Source organism: Saimiri boliviensis, chromosome 6 (assembly GCF_048565385.1).
Source record: "Saimiri boliviensis isolate mSaiBol1 chromosome 6, mSaiBol1.pri, whole genome shotgun sequence".
Taxonomy (NCBI): domain Eukaryota; kingdom Metazoa; phylum Chordata; class Mammalia; order Primates; family Cebidae; genus Saimiri; species Saimiri boliviensis.
Window position 1 is genome coordinate 123,829,810 of NC_133454.1, and position 16,705 is coordinate 123,846,514.

At 52.3% G+C, this 16,705-nt stretch overlaps 1 pseudogene; it reads right to left on the reverse strand.

Annotated features, from left to right (window-relative positions):
* Nucleotides 1-1,521: 1,521 nt before the first annotated feature.
* LOC101051968 (developmental pluripotency-associated protein 2 pseudogene) lies at nucleotides 1,522-2,411 on the reverse strand (annotated as a pseudogene).
* Nucleotides 2,412-16,705: the final 14,294 nt, after the last annotated feature.

Here is a 16,705-nt window from a genome sequence, read left to right on the forward strand (position 1 = left end):
TGAGGGTGTGGTGGAGTGACCTCATGTGATTTCTGATGCTGGGTCACGGCAGCCTTGTCTTGTGAAAGTCTCCAGTCTTTCAGAACATGCACTCTGGGGAAAGCCAGCTGCCAGGGAAAGAGTGAGACTATTTATTATGACCACCATGATGTGAGGAAGCCCAAGCTAACCACGGGGAGAGGCACATAAAGGGAGGGAGAGAGAGAGAGAGAGAGAGAGAGAGAGAGAGAGAGAGAGAGAGAGAGAGAGAAAGAGAGAGAGAGAAAGAGAGAGAGAGAGAGAGAGAGAGAGAGAGAGAGAAAGAGAGAGAGAGAGAGAGAGAGAGAGAGAGAGACAGAGACAGAGACAGAAGAGACCCACCAGCCCCTGCTGTCTCCTGCAGCCTCAGCCGAGGCACCAGACACCAGACTGCTGAAGCTGTCCTGCACATCCCGTCCAGTTGAGTTTTCAAATTACCCCAGTCCCAGCTGCCATTTGGCTCCAACTGTCTGAGAGCCCCCAGGTGAGATCTGCCTAGCTGAGCCCTGTCAGCTCGTTTTCAGTCAACTCATTTAGGGATGGCTCTTTATTAACTGGGAACTAGTTGATGGCTGGTTATCAACGTTTCCTCTACATGTTTTTTTTTCTTTTATTGCATTTTCGGTTTTGGGGTACATGTGAAGAACATGCAAGATTGTTGCATAGGTACACACGTGGCAGTGTGATTTGCTGCCTTCCGTCCCCTCACCTGTATCTGGCATTTCTCCCCATGTTATCTGTTCCCACCTCCCCACCCCCCGTCCCTCCCCCATTTCCCCCCAACAGACCCCGGTGTGTAGTGCTCCCCTCCCTGTGTCCATGTGTTCTCGTTGTTCAACACCCCCCTATGAGTGAGAACATGTGGTGTTTGATTTTCTGTTCTTGTGTCAGTTTGCTGAGAATGATGGTTTCCAGGTTCATCCATGTCCCTACAAAGGATGTGAACTCATCGTTTTTGATGGCTGTGTAATATTCCATGGTGTATATGTACCACATTTTCCCTGTCCAGTCTATCATCGATGGACATTTGGGTTGGTTCCAGGTCTTTGCTATTGTAAACAGTGCTGCAATGAACATTCGTGTGCACGTGTCCTTGTAGTAGAATGATTTATAATCCTTTGGATATATACCCAGTAATGGGATTGCTGGGTCAAGTGGAATTTCTGGTTCTAGGTCCTTGAGGAATCGCCACACTGTCTTCCACAATGGTTGAACTAATTTACACTCCCACCAACAGTGTAAAAGTGTTCCTACTTTTTTTTTTTTTTCTAATTGCAGTGACTTTATTTTAATGGGTTTTCAGGCATACAGAAAGGGGCTCTTTAGATGGGGCTGTGTCACTAGTCAACCATCTCCACTGGGGCGTCCTAGTCACTATGACTTTGTTTTATGGATCAGGAGGATTCATTCAGATTGTCCCCTCTTCCATTCCCTCATAATAGGGTACATGGTCTGAAAGGGCATCCCTCCTTCTCTAGTACACTGTATTCAAGCGGGTCATTGTTACTTCTCTATTGTCATTAATCTTCTCATCATCTTCTTATTCCTCTTAGCACTGTCGGGGCCTAACACATTATCTTCCATGCCTGGGGATGGGAAAACGAAGGCAGGTAACAAGAAGAGAGAAATCATCCTCCTGTGAGTGGTAGACACCAGGCCTGCCCTGCACGAAACTGCAGGCATACCCAACCCTTCGTGTCTGCTGAGAGAAGCTGGCCATGGACCACACACCACCTGACACCAGAAGCTTGCATCAAAAAGGCCTCAAAAGAAACACGAATGGAACATAAATTCACAGCCTTAGGCTGAACGGCTTTTGCAGCAATTCTTGCCCACGATGCCAACATGGCTTCCTGTGCTGGAGTTATCACTTCAGCTATGTTCTCTTCTGCTCTCTCATCCGTCTCAAAACTTTTCTGGAGCCTTGCTGTCTTGGTCACCGCCTTGCGTTTCCTTGAACACGGCTGTGCTCTGGTCTCTTGTAACATTTCAGGCATATCTTGCTCTTGTTCAGGGTAAGTGTGCCCACGGAGCCTCCGATAAAGTTCTGTTTTCTTGCCCTTCGTATTCAAACCAAGTTCTTGACACCAGTTCCGCAAAGTGTCCCGACACACCTTACTAATAGGAGGCAAAATGGTTGGCAAGGGAGGGGCTGGTATTTTGCATCTAGTTTTTCGAGGAGCTGTAAATCGTTCATTTGTCTGAAGTAGATTACCTTGATTGTATTTCTCGGGCTTCTCCAGTTTGACATCAGAAGTTGAAACACTTGGTTCCATTTGTTCCATATTTGGGTCATCTTTAACCGGCACCAATGTCAAAATCACACTTTCCTCATCATTTACTTTTCCCTCAGAGAAATTCTTCTTACTGTTATCCAAATTTGAGTCGGACATTTTCAGCAACATCACAGTCTTGTCCATTTGGTGACACTTTTTAAAAAAATTAGGCAGGGCGCGATGGCTCATGCCTATAATCCCAGCACTTTGGGAGGCCCAGGTGGGTGGATCGCTTGAGTCCAGGAGTTCGAGATCAGCCTGGGAAACATGGCGAGACCCCAGTCTCTACGAAAATATACAAAAATTAGGCGGGCGTTGCGGTGTGAGCCTGTCATCCCACGTGCTCGGGAAGGGCTCTTCTATATGTTTTAGCCATTGCTGGACCCAATGACTTTATCAGAAGTTTCAAAAATGAATTTCTAATTCCATCATTCTTCTCACATTTGTTTGCTTGGTTACCCTGAGATAAGGTCCCTAGATGAAAGATAGGGAAATTATGGGATTGTCTCCTTTTCACGGATGGCCCACTCTGCTTTGAAAGCGGTGACCAGACCTTTCTTGGATTCTTGGCCCCAATCAAGGTAGGAGAGACAGAGAAGACAGATAAGAGGTGGAAGGTGAACGAGAGACTTGGTTTCCAAGGAAACCACCAGGTAATCACCAGGCCTTCTGAGGATCATTATTTCTTTGTCTTGCTAAAACCCAGATGCACGTCCCCTTTTAAGCCAGCTCTGATGCTTGGGCAGGCACTAAAATGGGTCCCCAGGGAAGGCCATGGATGTGAGGCCCCGTGGGGTGGCTGCTTCCACCCTCAGGCTGGTGCCCTCTCCAGGGCCTGCAGGTCCTCACTCCTCTCTCTGAAAGACAGACCCCTTACCCCAAATTTCCTAGGCCACAAGGAGTGCCTAGTTCTGGGCTGAGGGCTGCATGCACAGCTGTCTTCCCGGGAGCTTGAGGGACAGGATGACTTGGCTCAGAGTCGGTCCTGGGCCTTCATCTGTGAGAACACTGAGTCTCAATGCCCTGCCTTGTCCTAGGGTGGGGGGATGACGCCCTGAATCCCAAATCCTTCAGAAGGACAATGAACAATGACCCTGTGTCCAGCAGTCAGAGGTGACTCCAGAGTGAGCCTGGCCGTGGTGCAAGACCTGCCTGGGGCAGTTAAGAGCTACTATTTATTTATTTTTAAGATGGAGTCTTGCTCTGTCACCCAGGCTAGAGTGCAGTGACACGATCTTGGCTCACTGCACCTCTGCTTCCCGAGTTCAAGTGATTCTCCTGCCTCAGTCTCCTGAGTAGCTGGCACCATGGGCGTGTACCACCATGCCCAGCTAACTTTTGTATTTTTCATAGAGACGAGGGTTTCACCATGTTGTCCAGGCTGGTCTTGAACTCCTGACCTCAGTATGCTCCACCTGCCTCGGCCTCCCAAAGTGCTGGGATTACAGACATGAGCCATTGCGCCCTGTCAAGAGCCACCGTTTAATGAGCACTTACTATGTGTGGGACAGACTCAGGGCCGCTCAGTGCCCTGAGTGCTGTAGGCGGTGACCCCACAGATTCTCGCAAGCGCTCCCTGAATGGGCGTGCCCTTCATTCCAGTTCACAGATGTAGGGATGGAGGCCCAGAAAGGTTGAGCCACTTGTCCAAGGTCATGCAAAGCGCCACCTGCTGTCTAATTGAGGACCGATTCAGACATTCATCTCTTGCCAAGCCCCATCCTGCTGGAGTCACTCTGGCAATGAGAACAGCCTTATTGTTTTATTATTTACCTCCAACTGTGCACCTGGATTTGTTGGGTGACCCATAAGGCATAAGAGATGGAGAAAGGCCAGGTGCGGTGGCTCACGCCTGTAATCCCAGCACTTTGGGAGGCCGAGGCGGGCGGATCACCTGAGGTTGGGAGTTCGAGACCAGCTTGACCAACATGCAGAAACTCCATCTCTACTAAAAATACAAAAATTAGCTGGGTGTGGTGGCGCGCACCTGTAATCCCAGCTACTCGGGAGGCTGAGGCAGGAGAATTGCTTACACTGGGGAGGCAGCACTTCAGCCTGGGCAACAAGTTCTCTGTCTCCAAAAAAAAAAAAAAAAAAAAAAAAGGATGTTGGAGTCCTGCTCCAGCTGGTGCCTGAGTCCTGACTGTGTGTGGGCCCCCCTGCCCTCCACTGCACCCTGGGGCCATCAGGGTAGATCCGAGTTCTGATTGGCTGGACTGGCTTTAGGTGGGGCTAGTCTAGATGTGGCCTGTCCTGCACGTTCACAGTTCACAGAAGCGCTCAGTGCGGTAGCTGCCTGGGCGGTGGAGCTGGTGTGGAACAGACTTCATTTGTTCTGCAATAGCATCCGACAGCATCCGGTTTAATGGATGCATGGCGGAAATTCCCCTAAACACAATGTCCCCCTCATTAGAAACAATGGCTGGACACATGTGAACGTTTAGGAGGTGTTGCTGAAGCAAACAACATTCTTACGAAGGTGGGGAGGAAACGCCATTCCCCACAATGACTGTGCCGTGAGAGCTCTGGTTGGGAGGAGAGGGGTCCAGGGTGGGACCAGGAGGTTCTCATCCATGCTCAGCCTGGCTCACATCAGGGCAAGATCGCCTCTCCCCAAGGTGGGCTTGGGTGGACCTACTGGCCTCTTCTCGGTAACTCAGAACAGCACTGGGTGCTTTTGCCTGAGATTTCTTTTCTTTTTTTTGAGAGGGAGTTTTTGCTCTTGTTGCCCAGGCTGGAGTGCAATGGCGCGATCTTGCCTCACTGCAACCTCTGCTTCCCGGGTTCAAGCAATTCTCCTGCCTCAGCCTCCCACGTAGCCGGGATTATAGGCATGCACCACCATGCCTGGCTAAGTTTGTATTTTTAGTAGAGATAGGGTTTCTCCACGTTGGTTGGGCTGGTCTCAAACTCCTGACCAGAGATGATCCGCCTGCCTCGGCCTCCCAAAGGGCTGAGATTACAGGCGTGAGCCACCGCGCCCAGCCTTGCTTGAGATTTCAACACATTTCTCCAAGAAACTTACAAGGCAGGGAGATTTCACAGGTGAGGCAGCTGAGGCTCTGCTCACTGCTCATTCAAGGTCACATACCTGTTTTCCTAAATGGAGCCAGGATTCACATTCTGGTCTGGGAACCTTCTGCTCTCTTCCCAGCTGACAAGGAAACTTTACTATCACAGATTCATTAAGACTTTAGGTTATATTTTCTTTGGTCCCAAGGGTAATACATAGTGATTTCTAAAATAGAGACGTTAGAAAATACAGAGAAAGAAAAACATAAAAGTCCTGTGCCTCCATTCAGAGATGAAACACATCTATTCTTAGACGAGTGGTTCTCCAGCTGGAGAGTGCATTAGAGTCACCTGGAGAGTTTGTTAAAGACATAGATTTCCTGGCTCCATCCTCAGACTGTCTGAGTCAGTAGATCTGGGGAAGGGCTAAGAATTTGCGTTTTTAATGATTCCCGGTGATTCCCTCCTCTGGGACCACTGCTTAGATTAGGCGCTTTCAAGCTCGGCACCATTGGCACTTGGGGCCGGCGGGTTCTCTGCTGCGGGGCTGTCTGGCACACTGCTGGGCTGGCGCGTTCTGTGCCATGGGGCTGTCTGGCACACTGCTGTGTGGTTAGCAGCGTCCCTAGCCTCTATCCCCTGGATGCCAGAAGCACCTTCCCCCTGAGCCGTGACAGCCAGAAATCTCTCCAGACATTACCAAATGTCCCCTGGGGTGGAAGCAAAATTGCTCCCAGTAAGCACTCCTGTTCTATTCTTGTTTTTTTGTTTTGTTTTGTTTTGTTTGTTTTTTTTTGTTGTTGTTGTTGTTTTGTTCCTTTTTGAGAGAGAATCTCGCTCTGTCGCCCAGGCTGGAGTGCAGTGGCACGATCTGGGCTCACTGCAACCTCTTCCTACCGAGTTCAAGCGATTCTCCTGCCTCACTTCCTGAGTAGCTGGAATTATAGGTGACCGTCACCACGCTTGGCTAATTTTTGTATTTTTAGTAGAGATGGGGTTTCACCAGGTTAGCCAGGCTGGTCTTGAACTCCTGACCTTGTGAGCCACCCGTCTTGGCCTCCCAAAGGGCTAGGATTACAGGCATGAGCCACCGCGCCCAGCCTCTATTCTAGTTTTCTATGTCCATTTATATTTGCACAGAGAGATTCCTCCGACACACACATGCACATATATATGTGAACACACACATGCAGAACACACACGAACAGACGTACACATTTCTTTTTCTTGGAGAATAATGTCAAACAATAAATACAGTTTTATAACTTGCTCTTTTTCACCTAACAATGCATCCCCAATTAACTCAGCAATTAGCGTTGCTGGCAGCAGAGAGAAACAGGTTTTCTGCACAGACGATGTGGGAGACATCGCTGTGAGCCTACCACGTGGCCCTGGGCCAGGAGGCGGCGGCGGAAGGGGCGCCTTTCAGATCCACCATCCTCTCCCCGGCGCAGGGGCAGGGACCTCCGTCTTCAGGCAGGTGTGCTCACCTCTTACAAAGCTCTCTGTCTGGCTTCCCAGAGCCCCGGGCTTAGCTTGTAAGAAAAATGCCTCATCTGACAACATGGTCGTGAACTAGGACAGAGGTGCTCAGGGAGGCAGGGCCAGGGCTGTCCCCTCCAGCCTTGCTCCTTACACCCCCTCCCACCCCCCCACCCGCACTCAGGGGCTTCTAGAGGGGGACCAAGAGACCCTGAGCTGGTGCAGAGTGAGTGTCCCTGGCTGCCCCCTGTTTGCCTGGGGGTGGCCGGACTGGGGCCGCATCAGGCTATGGCTGCGGCTGTTGTGGGGCCGGCAAGCACCACAGAGGGGGTTCCTGGGGCCTTCTATGGGGTGCCGGCTTTTGCTATTCCAGTTACCCCTGAGGTCTCCCTGGCTGTCAGCCTCATGGCTCATTGTCTTCAAGTCGGGAATCGGCCACTGCCCACTGTCCCGAGTGAGGTCTGGTTTTGGGTTCCCTGTTAGGGTAGTTTCTAGAAGCTGCAAGAGGCCACTGGGCAGGAACGCTGGGAAGGTGAGAGGGCCGGGCTGCGACCTCACAGCTGCCTCTCCTGACAGCCTCTCCTCGATACTCCTGCCCTTGCTAAAATAGTTTGAGGGGGAATTGACTCAGCCTCCAGGGATGGGCCCTGACGGGTCTAAACAATCCACGTGATGCCATCCTCTGTTCCATGGGATTCTATATTTGACATAGGGAAGGGTGCCCCTCTGCCCAGGGTGTGCCAGAGCTGTGTAGGCATCTCTTCCCAACTGTGTAATCAGGTTGGTGGCTTGAAATCAGCCATGGGGTGGCCGGGTGCAGTGGCTCATGCCCCTAATCCCAGCACTCTGGGAGGCCGAGTTGGGTGGATATCCTGAGGTCAGGAATTTGAGACCAGCCTGGCCAACATGGTGAAACCCTGTCTCTACTGAAAATACAAAAATTAGCTGGGTGTGGTGGCATGCACCTGTAATCCCAGCTACTCGGGAGGCTGAGGCAGGAGAATCGCTTGAACTGAGGAGGCGGAGGTTGCAGTGAGCCAAGATGGTGCCACTGCACTCCAATCTGGGTGACAGAGTGAGACTCAGTCTCAGAAAAAAAAAAAATCAGCCATGGGTAGAGTGTTTACACCATGGAAATTGGCACATGCTACAAATAAGGGCTTTTCCTCACACCCGTCCCCAGCCAGAGAGCTGGCTCACTGCACACTGCTGACCGCCTCCCACTAATTGTGATCAAGGAGCCGGGCAGCCAGCTGCTGCTGGTGGCCACCACATGACCACAGAGGGCTGAGGGCAGGAGGATGGCACAGAGAGGCAGCAAGAGCACGGCTGTCGATGACAGGTCTGAGCCTCACCGCTGGACTTTTTTTGGTTACATTTTTTCCACATTCTTGAGAGCATCCTAAATGCCACCCGCCTGGCTGCTGGGGTGATTGACAGAGGCCAACAGAAATGTCAGGTCAGGACCTGCAGCCCCAGGCCACTGTGGAGCAACCAGGGCTTGTTTTTGTCAAAGAGCGAAATTGCCTAGCCCGTGAGTGCGGCCAGGTGGACCTTCCCGTTCCTCCTGTCTCCTGGCGGGAATGCTGCCCCAGAAGGGTCCATTTCTCAGTCTCCCAGGCCCTTAGAGAGGAGTCCTTTCTTTGCACTTTTGTGATGTAAAGATAGAAGGATGGGAAAGAGAGGAGAGGGAAGAGAGGAGAGAGGAGAGAGGGAGAGGCAGGAGGCCAGGGACACACACAGGCTGTGGGAGGCTAGGAGGGGAGATTTCACAGAGGGGCATCGGAGCAACTTTCCCTCCCTCTCTTCCTCCCTCGCTCTCTTCCTCCCTCCCTTCCTCCCTCCCTCCCTTCTTTCCCTCCTTCCTTCCTTCCTTCCTTCCTTTTTTTTTAGATGGAGCCTTGCTCTGTTGCCCAGGCTGGAGAGCAGAGGTGCGATCTTGGCTCACCGCAACCTGTCTTCCAGGTTCGAGTGATTCTCCTGCCTCAGTCTCCTGGCTATCTGAGATTCCAGGCACATACCACCACGCCCGGCTGATTTTCGTATCTTTGGTAGAGATGGGGTTTCACCGTGTGTAGGAGATGGGTCAGAGTGCTGGGAGAAGCCACCGGGAGAGGAGAAGGCCTTTTGAAAGGGGAGAAGGCTCCGCGTAGCTTTCGGGTAGAATAGCTGAAGGCAGCTGTTCTCTCACCCTGAGGCAGACGGCGAGGAGTCAGTGCAAGGGAGCGAAGGGAGGTTATCTTGATAAGGCTTGTTTGAAGTTGTCCAGGAACTGCTTTGAACATCTGGGAGCCTGACTCCTGAAAGCGGAATGATAAATGTGAATTACCTACGGGTCGCGTGGGCTCCGGGTTTTCGGCACTGTGCCTGCATGGAATGCAAACAAGCAGCTCCAGCTTCTTGGGGCTGCTCTCTGGCCATGAGAGCCAGGCAGCCACCTAGCCGCTCTTGCACTGCATGCCTGTGTCAGGGTCCCCATTTCATCTGCCGTCCAGGGTCCGCGGGACAGATCTGACAACCATGTTGGCCAGGCTGGTCTCAAGCTCCTGGCCTCAGTGATCCACCTGCCTGGGCCTCCCAAAATGCTGGGATTACAGATGTAAGCCACCGCACCCTGCCTCTTTTTTTTTTTTTTTTTTTTGAGAGGCAGTCTTGCTCTGTTGCCCCGGCTGGAGTGCAGTGGTGTGATCTCGGCTCACTGCAACTTCCACCTCCTAGGTTCAAACAATTCTCCTGCCTCAGTCTCCCGAGTAGCTGGGACCGTTGGCATGTGCCACCATGTCCGGCTAATTTTTGTATTTTTAGTAGAGGTGGGGTTTCCCCATGTTGGCCAGGCTGGTCTCGAACTCCTGGCCTCAAGGGATCCACCCGCCTCAGCCTCCCAAAGTGCTGGGATTACAGGTGTGAGCCACCAGCCACCTTTGCTCTTTTCTGAGGATGTTTTTAACAGCTTCTGGAACACAAGTCTGGCTCTGCACAGTGTCTGGATTGGGCAACGTGAGTCCACTGATGTCCCCGCTGCCCAAGGGGCTCTGGTATCTGGGGCAGAGGTGGGACCGGACGGGTCTGAGCAGGATTTTGGCCGATTCCCCGGGGACTTTCCCAGAAAAGAACTGATGAACTCAGGTAGCCAGGGAGCAGTCATTCCACAGCTAGAGAAACCAACATGCTTTGAATTTTTTTTTTCCCTTGGAAAATGTCCCAACCCTATTCATGGGCTTTGGTCTCTTTTGTACAGGAGAATGTAGAGTGAAGCAGAATACAGTGGCCTAGGGGAAAAAAGAGGAAACAGCCCAATTTTAGCCCAAATTTTTCTGGAGAGAATGGAGAACCTGCTTTCGATATCGCCTCGGAGGGCGCCCTTGGACCAGGCTGGGAAGCTGTCCAAGCAGCGGAGCCCTCGGGGGCTTGTGCGGGTCTTTGAAGAAAGCCCTTTGCAGCCAGCTTCTCGCCCATTGTGCTGGGGAAGCAAAATTCTCAAAGGTCACAGCGCCCTCCGGCTCCCAGCGCTGGGGGGAGGCGTCTCCCCTAGTCCCTCCGCAGCATCTGGAAACCAGGCCGCCTCCGGGCCTCTGGGATGTTTGTCTCTCTCCTGGGGCTGGGGCTTGCTTCCTCCCCCTGAAGTCTCCCGGTAGGTTCTATCCTTGGCTGTCTCGTCCACAGGGGCTTCCTAGGCAATTTCACCTGTTCTGTGGTTTCAGTGATCCTGTCTCCCTGGAATGGGGGTGGACAGCCTTGGGAAGCCGTGAATTCTCCAGCACCAAAACCGTCCTCCCTGAAACGGACAGAGAGGCCCTCCCCACAGGGATGGGGAGACTCGGGGACCCTGAAGAGCAGGGGTCTCAAACTGCAGTACTGGTAAGGGCCAGGCCAGTGTGCAGAGGAGAGGCCTGGGCCAGGAGGGAGGGGCAGGGTGCAGTCGTAGGCTGGATGGCATGGGGTGGGGGCGGGGGGGGGTTGTGGTGGTGGCGCCTGGGTACCCGGGCAAGGACTGCGGAGCTCCAGCTGCGGTGTGGGGATGAGGAGCCTCAGCGGGTCGGTGTGATGGCAGTCACCCAACAAGTACAAGCTTCTTACACGGCAGCTGACACACAGCAGGAGGCTTCCTCCAGGAAGCCTGTTGCCCAGGCTGGAGTGCAGTGGCGCAATCTCAGCTCACTGTAGCCTTGATCTCCTGGGCTCAAGCGATCCTCTCATCTCAGCCTCCTAAGTAGCTGCGACTACAGTCACACACCACCATGCCTGGCTAATTTTTGGCATTTTTTTTTTTTTTTGTAGAGTTGGGGTCTCACTATTTTGCCCAGGCTGGTCTTGAACTCCTGGGCTCAAGTAATCTGCCGGCCTTAGTTTCCCAAAGTGTTGGGATTACAGGCATGAGCCACTGCGCCGGGCTCAGGAAGCTTCTTGATTCTTCCACACTGACCTCTCCCTCCTCCGAATGGTTGTCATGGTGTTGCGCCCTCCTGTGATCCTGATCACACATTTCTCGAGGATGGGATGCATCAGTTAGTTATTGGGCAGTAGTGTCCTGTAACAAATGGTCCCCAAACTCTGGCTTAGAACAATGGTGATTTGCGCTCATGATTTTGCGGATTGGCTGGAGCTTGGCTGGTGCGAGCTTCTGGCTGGGGCAGCTCCGGCAGCTCTGCTTCTCCCCACGGGTCTGCGGCTCAGGGGGGCAGTGCAGCTCCTCTTACGAGGGTGGCTCAGCGGCAGCATGTTTCTTTCACAGCAGAACATACAAGGCTTCTCGGCTCCCCACAGGTTGTCACTTTTGCTTATGTGCCATTAGCCAAAGCAAATTCCATGGACAACCTCAAAGGCAAGGAGCAGGGAAGTACCCACCGCCCATGACGAGCCCATTGCAAGGGGGCGGAGGCAGCAGGAGGTGGCGAGTTGGGACTTTGCCCCCTCCCCCGCCACAGGGATGGAAATAGTCTGTTTCAGGTGAGTGCCTCTTTGCAGTGGCTGACTCATGGGGACAGGACCCTTCCTGAATGGCCCGGGGACTCTGTTGAGAGCCATCTCTGGGGGAGAGGTTCAAGCAGCTCAAGTGACATATTAGCAAGAATTTGAGCCAGCATTTCTGTGCAGAGGGGTGGGGAGTGGGGAGAAGGATCCAGCAGGGCAGTGTGGTGCATGCAGTAGGTGCCTACTCAGTGTTCGATGGGGGAATGTAGACTGCCTTCTGTCCAGGGGTGAGGGAAGCAGATTGTCTCCGGGCTGAGGCAGGGAGGAGGCAGGGGGAGGAGGCCTGGGGGGCTTTGATGTCCCTTTCTTGCCCCCCCCCCCCGGAAGCACTGGGGACTCCCACAGACAGCAGAAAAGGACCAGGTCACAAAAGGAGTTTATATTTGGTCTTGAAATGTATTCCTTCAGGGGTTCCTTTTCTTCTCTGGCAAGTTAGTTTCTTTTCAGTATTTCCTTTCATTTGGTCTTAGATGTATCTTTCTATAAATAATATGACTGGAATGAAACTTTTATTGAGGTCCAACCCCAGCACAGCGTGCCAAATACACCGACCTTAAGAGGACAACGTGATTGCGGCGACCACACCCATGGCCACGCAGCCAGCAAGACCCGGGACACGCCTGGCCCCTGGGGAGGCCCCCACGCTCCTCCCAGAGGGAACCTCCATTCTGACTTCCATCGCTGTTTCGTGTTCTACTGTCGTTCGGGATCTTCAGCGCCGTCAGTCCACAGGGCGCGCTCTTCTGAGTCTGCCTTTTCTCTTCTGTCGGAGATCCCTCCGTAGGACGTAGGACGTGGGCAGCAGCAGCCGCTCCGCTTCCCTGGTTCTGTACTAGCCCGTTGCCTGAATACATCAAGCGTCTACCATGGACGGGCATTTGGGTGTTTCTAGTTTGGGGCTATATTAGGTAACCCTGCTATGAACATTTTTGTACATGTCTTTTGGTGGGAAATATGTGCTCATTTGTCTTGGATATTTGCCTAGGAGCGGAACTGCTGGATCATAGGGTGGACTTATGTCTAACTTTAGTAGATGCAGAGAGAGAAAATGGTTGCCCAAAGTGGCTGTGTATAATGAGATTTTTTTTTTTTTTTTTTTTTTTTTTTTTTGAGATGGAGTCTCCCTCTCGCCCAGACTGGAGTGCAATGGCGCGATCTCGGCTCACTACAACCTCCAGCTCCTGGGTTCAAGCGATTCTCCTGCTTCAGCCTCCTAAGTAGCTGGGACTACAGGCGCACCCCACCGTGTCTGGCTAATTTTTGTATTTTTTTTTTTAAGTAAGTCAGGGTTTCACCATTGTGGTCAGGGTGGTCTCGAACTCCTGACCTCGTGATCCACCCATCTTGGCTTCCCAAAGTGCTGGGATTACAGGAATGAGACACCGCGCCCAGCCTATAATGAGATTTTCTCTCTCTGTCCCTCCTCTCTTCTTCTCTCCTTCCCTCCCTTCTTCTCTCCTTCCCTCCTTTCCACCATCTCTCTTCCCCCCCCCCCGCCCCGTCTCTTTCCTTCCTTCTTTCTTCCCCAATTTGAATTTCCAAGTTAAAAGGGGAATTTAGCCGGGCACGGTGGTTCATGCTTGTAATCCTAGCACTTTGGGAGGCCGAGGTGGGTGGATCACCTGAGGTCAGGAGTTCAAGACCAGCCTGGCCATCGTGGTGAAACCCCATCTTTAAAACAAACAAACAAACAAAAAAAAAGGGGGGGGAGGGAATTTAACACATTCACATTTATTGTGACAATTGATATATTTGTTTTCATCCTTTTCATCTTATTTTATGGTTACTATTTGTAACAGAAGTCACGCAGTCGAAGCAGAGGAGATTCACACAAGGAGTCAGGTGCTGATACGATGCTTAGAACGGCCGGAGGAGGAGGTTTGGAGCTGAGCTTTCAGGAGTGACCAACTGCCTCCACACAACTGGCCTGAAAAGGAGTCTGTATTTCTAGCACAGCCAGGAACCTGGGGACTCAGCCCACCACTGTCCCAGAGGCTGGCCCAGAGCCACCCCATCCCTGCTGGACGCAGGGTCGGACATTTGCATCTTTTAAATAACCTTATTTAAATTTCGAATTCTCTCTTACTAATCCAGGGTAAATTTTAAAATCACCCAAGCCCCTAAGGCTTCACTCAGCTGCTCTGCCCACCCCAGCCCGACAGAGAAGCCTGGAACGTTTACTTCCCTTCCCTCACTCCCTTGCCGCTGCCCCCAGCTCGACGTCTGAGTTTTGCAGATGCATCAGGAATGTTTAGTTCCAGTCACAGGCCATTTATTACGATATTTTCTCTTCTTTTTGTTTTTTGAGAGAGTCTCACTCTGTCACCCGGGCTGGCGTGCAGTAATGCAATCTCGGCTCACTGCAACCTCTGCCTCCCGCGTTCAAGAGATTCTCCTGCCTCAGCCTCCCGAGTAGCGGAGATTATAGGTGTCCGCCACCACGCCTGGCTAATTTTTGTACTTTTGGTAGAGACAGGGTTTCACCACGTTTGCCGGGCTGGTCTTGAACTCCTGACCTCAGGTGGTCCACCCACCTTGGCCTCTCAGAGTGTTGGGATTACAGGCGTGAGCCACTGCCCCGGCCATACATTTTCTGTTATAGTATGTTTCCTGCCTTTCAATCATCCCTCCTTTAATTACCTTCTATGTCTCAGGCACATTGTCATCCATGGAAATGGAACTCAAACACGCTTTGGCGCTGGCTGCCGTTTCTTGTATTCGGTCTTCCACTCTTTTGAGACTTTTGTTCCAATTTGATTTTCAGCTTGTTAGAGGGTTTTCTGATCCGCTTCCCTTGGTTTCTTTTCCTGGTCTGCTGCCTTTTCTCACTAGTTGGCAAATTGGTTTTCTCCCTTCTCACTTCCAGGGATGCAAATGAGAAGTCTGCCTCTCTGCCGTCTCGGGGCGCTTTCTGGCTGGAAGCTCCAAAGGCTTCTCTTTATCTGTGGAGCTCAGATGCCTCACCAGGTGCGTAACTTTTATTCGTCACGGCGGCCTGGAATCCTTTCAGATCGCAAGATCCACGTCTCCCGTCTACTCTATTATTTCTCAAATTACGACATCTCCTTTTGTTCCTTTCTCCTCTTTTAGAAACGCTCTGACTTACCATTCAGGTCCTCGATCTGACTCTCCAGCCTCTTACCTTTCGATTCGTGCCTCCGTTTCCCTGTGTTTGTGTCCGACGTCACGAGCGAGCGTTTCTGCCTCGTCTGCCGGAACGCGGCTTTTGTTCTCTAGCGGCTCCGTCCTCCCCTCACGCCCTGGATGGATTTTTTAATTCTGGAAATCGTGTGTGTGTGCTGAGCTCTCGGAAGCCTTCCTGCTGTGTGTCACGTTCAGAGGAGGCCCTGGTCCAGCCAGGAGGCTGCTTTTCCCGCCTGCCCAAAGCAACGGTTTCCTTGGCATTTATGCAGGCCGAGGGACAGGAGCCTGACAGCTGGCTCAAACCTGCGGGGAGTAGAAGACAAGGGCGGGGGGCAGCCCACCGGGCCACACTGGGACCGTTCGCCGGGATGTGCCTCGGGAGGGCCGTTTGTACTCTCAGGACTTGACTGCAGAAGCAGAGGGCCGGTGGCAAAAGCAATACGGACCCCAGAGAAGCCATGACCCCAACGCCCATATCAGATGTGGCCAAGTTGGTTGATGCAGAAGGAGCTGGGGGGTGCAAGAGAGCAAAGAAAAGCTTTGCTAAGAGAGGAAGACGAGGGCCCAGTCAAGGAGCGGCTCCTTCGTGTGGGGGGAAGAGCCAAATGGAGATGTGGTTGCCAGAGGGGAACCACGGCGAGACGGAATTCAGTGTTCGCTAGACCTGACTCATTTTCCTCCCTCCCTCCCTCCCTTCCTTCCTTCCTTCTTCCTTTCTTCCTTTCCTCTCTCTATTTCTTTCTTTTCTTGATTTTTTTTTTTTTTTTTTGAGACAGGGGCTCTCTCTGTCACCGAAGCTGGAGTGCAGTGGCACGATCTTGGTTCACTACAGCCTCGACTTCCTGGGCTCAAGCCATCCTCCCACCTCAGCCTCCCGAGTGCGTAGGACTACAGGGGCGCTCCACCATGCCTGGCTAATCTTTTGATTTTTTTAAAAATAGAGATGGGGTCTTGCTACGTATCTCATGCTGGTCTTGAACTCCTGGGTTCAAGCAACCCTCCTGCCTCGGCCACTCAAAATGTTGGGATTACAGGTGTGAGCCACCTCACCCGGCTAAATCTGGTTCATTTCCTTCTTAGCACACAGCTCAACTGCGGTTCCCAGCCTCTCTTGCAGCTGGCTGGGTCCCTGTGGCCGTGTGACCTGTTCTAGCCAATCAAATGTGAGCAGAAGGAACACGGGCTCCTTCCGTGGCATTCCTATGTGCTGTGACTTGGTCATGAGTGAGAGATAAACTTGTATTTGGAGTGTGCTTGTTATAGCAGCTAACCTATGCAGACGAATACAGAAGTCTTTCCTGGAAGCTCCCGGCAGACCTGCCTAGCCAGCTCGTTGACGGGAACTGGGTGCATGCTCTCCCCTGAGTCACTGGCAGGTGGGATTGATATCCAGACCCCATCACGGTCTGCCAGCAGGAAGAAGGTGGGAATTGATTCGGGGTAGGCAACCACTAGCAGCTGCTGTATTAGAGGCCAAACAGCTTTCTATATATTTATTGGCGAATTCCACACTTGTTTTGTCAATTGCCTCTTGGTCCTTTGCCTATTTGTGGACCATGTTTGGGGCATCACGGACTTCTGCTGTGGAAGCCGAAGATGCCAGGGGCCCCCTTTCCCAGCCTCTCCTGCAGGCTGCTGACCTGCGCCTGAGAATCTGCTGTTCAGAGGTGCTTGCCTCAGAAACAGGCTTGAAAGCTAATGGCCAGAGGTAGCAGAAGCCGTGCGGACTTGATTCTAGAGAGTGACAGCAATGGCAGCGGATCTGGGCAGTGCCCAGGACCTAGTAAAAAGGTGGCCATGGT